Here is a 6,840-nt window from a genome sequence, read left to right as displayed (position 1 = left end):
TTTTAAATTGTCCTTGTGCTCAGAAAACCCCCATTTCCCTAAGACTGACTTTTCTTGTAAGCTGAAGTTGGCACAGACTGTGTGCACAAGTTTAAATTAAAAATGGGGGAATTCAAAAGAGCCCTCACTGAGCAAGATTGCCTGTACTCACATCAAATGGCACAGACATTTCAAGCAGCACAACTTTGAGAAATGGTATGTTGTTACTCTTTGTTCTGTGACAGAAGACAACATAAAAATATTATTGGCATACTTTTAGTGGTGAGTTTATTTGCCATGTATGTGGGTACAAACCTGTACCCACATACATGGCAGTGGCAGACCAGAACGTGTGCAGCTGGTCTGTGTGACCAGCTGCACACGTCCCGTCGGGCACAGGGGCGCTCCTTCACCCAGTCTTCTCATTGAGAACATTTGATCAATTGCGTTGAGAGTCCAGCTGAACAGATTCATAATTTATAGTTTGGAAGATATGTAAAAAGAAGCTCCAAAAAAGTTTGATAGAAGCAGGCAGGAAAACGGGGGAGGGAGAAGGGAAGACAGGAAAGGAGATAAAAGAAAAGCGCCCGCCTTCCCCGAGAAGCAGGAAGAAGGCAGAAGAACGCAGACGGGATCGTGGCCGACAAAGTGGTCCAAGGTCGTGTCCAGAAGTCAGAAGGCTGACGAGGTACCCAGTGAAAAGCAAACCAGTGAAAGCAAACAGATAATCCAAGACAAGAAATTTGATCTGAACCGGGGATGGACTCCAATGCTGGAAAGCAACTCACTCAAGGCTTCAAGACAATCTGGCAAATAATGCCCACAGCAGGCTGGTCTTTAAAGGTGTGCTAACAGGTAGAACCAGTGGAGGTAATTATGGTAACGCAAGGTGTATCTGCTAAGTCTAATTAATGGACTGGAGCAGAACAAAATGCAGAAAACAGCCAGCCCCAAAAATAAACGGATTACAAGATTGCATGACACATGGTTGTACCTGAATGTTTGTGCACAAGGTTCCCCCTCAATTTCAGACCTTTACACACATTGGATGATTGGAAGCTTCATACCAGTACTAAAGGGAAGTCGGATTATGCAAATTTCATTCTAATCATTTTTGACCATGTAAATTGTCTATAAGATTGTAGGTTAATTTGTTTTTTTAATCTATACTTGTTAGAAATTTGAGTAAAAATGTTATGGTATTCTTTTCTTTCATATGTGCCCATATACGCTAGTCAGAATGAGAATCATCTTTATTTGCCAGGTATGTGCACACATACGAGGAATTTGACTTGTAAAGCCTATCTATAGTATACTATCTATGGGACTTTTTGTGCACTTTCTTTTAGTGTTTGCTCCTTCTAAAAATCCTAACACCATCCATAAAACCCAGGATTTTTATGCTCATATGTTGAAAAACAATAGGCAGGGGGAACAACTGCAAAGACTGCGAGGAAACTGAAACCACATAACCGTAACAGAGAAGATGAGGAACTGAAATGATAGAATTATGACATTCGGTTACATCCATAAAACACAGCTTTGTTTCAGGTAGATCACTGTATGGATTAGTATAAGTAACAGATAAAGAAATGGGACATTTAATTCTCCACCAGTGCTATCTAGAAAATGGATTTTGTGAATACTCAGCTGTCTGGATGTAAGCTTTATTCAGCCTATTATGGAATCCTGTTACATTTTCAAGCCAGGGGTTTACACTCTAAATATATGATCCTTTTTTTCTTTTCTGTCAAAGAATAAAACACCAGACTATGTAGATTAAAACTCAAGTCCTCTCAGTTGGCATAATACCAAAAACTGTGCATGTTACATCACTCTTTAATCTGTGAGGGTATTCTTGTTTTTACAATGAGTTAAATATGGCACATGATTGAAATACAGTTTTTTATGGTGCAAATGAAAACATCTTAAAATATAATTCACAAAATTTAAGCAGAGTTGAGTAAAACTTTCTGGATGCCCAGAGAAATAATTTGGCCCGGGTTGGTAATTTGATAATCTGCACAACTGCAAGAATAATCTAGTCAATCAATTAGAATAATCTGGCATTTAGCATAAATTTTCAGAAAAAATGTTGTTGGTGCTCTTTCTGAGTTAAATATCCAAAGCATAGCCCTGAAAAACACAACATTATTATTTTATCCCAAATAGACCACCGTAACATGACAGTTGCTGAAGATTTTCTGACTGGGTCATCTGGACATTGTAGTTTGGCCTTTGTCACAAATGTACAAATATTTACACTTCACCGTCTTTAACTTCAATTGCTTTCAAATATACCATATCCACTAACAGGTGCTACAATAACACCATATTGGTTCTTCTTTTCATATAATTACTAAAGTTATATTTCTACAACACAAACATAAGAAATACCAAAACAGTATCATAAAGTGTTTAATCCAATAATTCATTTAATGTGTAATTTCTGAATGTTGTAAATGTAATCATACATATTTTTATTGTGTTTTTACTGTATTATGTATATTTTTATTTTTATTACTGTGTAAATGCATCAGGTATCATAACTCTGGATTGCTGCTTGTAGAAGTCAGAGTCCACATTTTATGACTCAATAACTTTGTCCTTTTTAGAATTTTACAGCAAGTTCAAGGTAATAGGCAGGGATAATCCATTTACACTTCAAAGAATCCTACAAGATAACTGGACTTGATAGGCAAAGAAAGCGCCACAGGAAGTCACGATGTGACTCAGCGAAAGTTGAGTCACGTTAATCTGCACTGCTTCCCTTTATGCTCCATTCACAAAAATAAGCACTGTGTACTTTGCTTTATTTTGAAATTGTCATCCAGTGATCATATATCTTACGATTGCTTCAAATCTTAATTTTTTTTTGCATGATGCATGTCAACATAGAACTTTGTTTCGTTTCCTTTTATGATTTTTGGAAGTGCCATTGCTTTAACTCAAATATGAGATTACAGTTGGGAATGATTTGTTATTGCTGAGATGTTGACTTGTTACATGTCTTCAAATCTTGGAAGTCACTAAGCTCTTTATAATCCATTAATTTCACCCTTTAATTCCGTTTCTTGAAAATCACAGTTTCGAATCTGAAGATTAAAGCTCATCTGTTAAATGTGATTATGACTTTGAGATAAAGAAGGTGATTACCCCTGTAAATAAACAATTTCCACTCACCTATTTTTGACTTTCTCTGCCAAGTTTTGGATGACATGGTTTTAACTTTTTTTTTCACACTGTCAAGGATTTTTGAAGCTGATTATTTCAGCACAATTTCTAATGCAACACATCTAATGAAAATGTTTACCAGTTAGTGTGATGATCTCGGCACTGGTACTGGTCTGATCCATATCTCAGCACGTCTGCCCTGCTCCACCCTGCCTGCAGTCATCCCTCACCGGTCCCACCTGTTCTCACCAGTATAAAACCTGCCGTCAGACCAGCCACCAGTGCCAGATTGTCTTGTGCCATCCCAGTAAAACCAATCCAGCGTTCTCTCAAATCAACCTGCCTGCCTGTTTCCCGACCTGTTTCTGCCTTCTGTTACCGAGCCTGCCTGATTCCGTTTTGATTCTGCCTGACCGCCTGGAAACCTGACCTGATCTGCCCTTGAACTTCCGAACCTGCCTGACCTGGACTGCCTGTCTGTGTACCTGACCCTATCTGCCCGTGAGTACTGGAGCCTGCCTAACTCTGGTTAATCTCTGAGCCTGCCCGTTATGAGACCTGGACTGGACCTGGACTTGTCTCTCGGATCTCCCTGCCTGTACTGCCGCTGGATCTCTGCCTCCTGATACCGAACTCGGAGCTCCTCTGGATAACGCCCTTGGAAAGCCCCGAACGAACTGTCTGCCGTCCTGTCAGCCGCTCAACGGCTTCAGCCCCGCAAGCTCGGTCCACAGTCGGACCTCCGCCCCCGGACCTGTTTGCTTGCCTCAAAGCCGGTTCTCCAGGCTCTGGAATCCCGCCACCAGGTTAGTGTTCCAGCCTCCCTCACACTTGCCCGTCACTACCAGCTGATCACTAACCTGTTGTCTCTGCCGTAGGGGATTTCCAGGCCGAGAGCGAGCAGCGCACTCCGAGTGCCCGCGCTTGTTCATCTTTTACTAAAGTTGGTTGAAATGTCACTGACTTGTCTTGGTTCGAATCTTGGGTCCGGCTAACTGTATGTTACAGTTAGAAGATTTATAAAACATTGGCAATCTCTAAAGCTGTAATTATTAGCACCCCTGGTAAAGATATGTAAAAAGCCCTAAACTAAATCAATCTTTTATTGGAATGCCAGGATCTATCTATGATGATCTGGGTCTAGAAACTTTTGGTTGGTAGTATTTTACTTTCTGTTTTCTCTGGAATTTAAGAGGTACATTCTCCACTTTCCAAAATAAAAAAATACAAGATAAGTTAACCTTCAAATAAGGCATCACAATAAAAAAAAATTGTCAGGGACATGTGGATTGTCAGAAGCAGATGGTCGATGTACAAGGGAGAAAGAATTGTGGATGGAGCAAGGATTTGCTGTGGCAACATATACCTGGGTGAAGCCAGCAAAGCAAGGACAGAAAGGAGTACTATGAAGGCTGTGCAGACTTGGTTTGCACCGCTGACCATTGACATCTGTCACTTTGTAAATTCACAATTTCTGAGAAATAAATTTGATGAGCTGAAAGTGTAAGTAAAGTTCTCACTGGAGTTTAGGAGTATTTGCGGAATTGCCTTGACGGGGACATGGTTAACCACCCATGATCAGAGCCAGGATTACGAGACTAATGGATATTGCCAACCAATTCAGGCTGATTATGTCAAAAGCTAGTGCCTGGTTCACATGGTAAGATTTTAAAATTATTGGCTTATTTTCAAAACCTGAGAGACACCACACATGGGAGACAGTGGCGTAAGAGTTAGGGAGTTCGATCCACCACTCCGACCGTCTCAGTCTTTGTGTCCTAGGGCAAGACACTTGACCCAAACCGCCAGCAGGCGGTGGTCAGAGGCCCGGTGGCGCAGACGTATGGCAGCCTCGCCTCTGTCAGTCTTCTCCAGAGCAGCTGTGGCTACTAATTTAGCTCACCACCGTCAGGATGTGAATGTGTGTGTGTGTGAATGGGTGAATGACGACTGTAGCATAAAGCGCTTTGGGGTCGGCTGACTGGTTAAAACGCTATACAAGTACAAGTCATTTACTATTTACCATGACGATAAAAAAAAAATCAGATATAACAGTTTTGCTCGTACAAACGACAAGCACACCACACATGAACAGATCTCTCTCATGAATACTCAGATGTCAGACGGGTAATCTTGCAAAACCTCTTGAGATCAAACGTGAGTTCAGTGTAAATAAACATGGCTGGCGAGGAAGAACAATGGCGTTTTTTTTTTTTTTTGTGGACTAATTTTAACAGAGAAAAAACATTAGAAAAAGAAAAGCTGTTGGTTAAATTAGTGGAAACAGCGCAAATGGGGCCTCTACTTGCAACACTATGATATGGAGGTGAGTTGTGTGTTTTATTTCTCTGTATTTCCCTTACCTCACTTTCTGTTTGCCTACATCTTACATTCAATTGCTTGTTTGTCCTTGGGGAATGCTACACACACTAGAATATTGGGCCAAGACAATCCAGTATTTTGAATATCCTCGATTAGAGGTGGAAGTAGTCCTGATGTCCTTCCGAGTTGACCAGATCACTTTTAACTCATAAGATTATCTTAGGAGATATCCTGATAATTGGGGCATCCTTATGATTGTCAGAAGGGGAAGATTGGGCAAAAATAGTGCTAATTACCCTGTCGTGTGAATCCAGCATTACTAGCAAATCACAAGTAGGGGGTGTGGCATTGTATGTCAATTAAAGATATTGTACTAATGTCAGCATAAGGAAGTCTTTCTGTTACACTTATGTTGAAATCATGTGTGTTTCTCTTTGGCCCTTTTATAGCCCAAGAGAAATTCCAAAGATATTCATAACTCTGGTGTATATTCGTGTGAAAGCAAACATTTAGGGGAGTGTTGGCCTAGTGGTTAGGGCATTGCACTTGTGTCCAAGAGGTTCTGGGTTCAACTCCTACAGACTGCTGCACTTGATCCCTGAGCTGCACTTGATCCCTGACCCCAACCCCAGATGGCTCCCTGGGTGCTGCACAGTCGCAGCGCACTGCTTCCCAACGGGTTAAATGCAGAGAACAAATTTCATGTATGTTGCAATGACAATAAAGATAATTATTATTACTATTAATATGGTAAATGCAGCAGGTGCTATTGCAGATCTCGTACATAACTTGCAAATTATTTCTCCTGACGCACCACATTTATAATGGGAGATTTTATTGCTTGTCGCCTGAAGAAGTCTCTATCTTTTTCCCCCAGTATATTAAATGCCCAACATGACTTAATAAAGAACTAGACAAATGACACAAAACCGTTGAAGAGGCTTTTTAAAATCATGAGCCATTGGGCTCCTTCTTGTCCCGGTCTATTAGCTAAATCTAGAGAGGGAAAATCGTGTGCAAAGAGGTTGCTGTGTAGAGATAAGAATCTATCAAATAACTTAATGGTTGTGTTTACAGCACAAATTAGGTGTATTTAAAGACCCTTGAATGATGTAATAATTTGGATGAACTGAGTTTCTCTATGTCAAGTTACATTGCTTTCTGTGAAAATACAATAATTCTTGCAGAATCCTGGAGAGGAATTAAATCCATGGTTGGCATTCAGGATAAACATAAAGGGTTGTTTGACCTTTATAAGTTTAATAACAGTCTTGCCAAAAACATAAAGGTTACTGTACAGATAACTCAGTAGAATACAGGGCTCCTTCAGAAGGTAGTCAAATCTGTATCAAGGAATTAGTGTTT

The sequence above is a fragment of the Fundulus heteroclitus genome, chromosome 11 (assembly GCF_011125445.2).
Source record: "Fundulus heteroclitus isolate FHET01 chromosome 11, MU-UCD_Fhet_4.1, whole genome shotgun sequence".
Lineage (NCBI taxonomy): Eukaryota > Metazoa > Chordata > Actinopteri > Cyprinodontiformes > Fundulidae > Fundulus > Fundulus heteroclitus.
Note: the sequence above shows the minus strand (reverse complement) of the source record.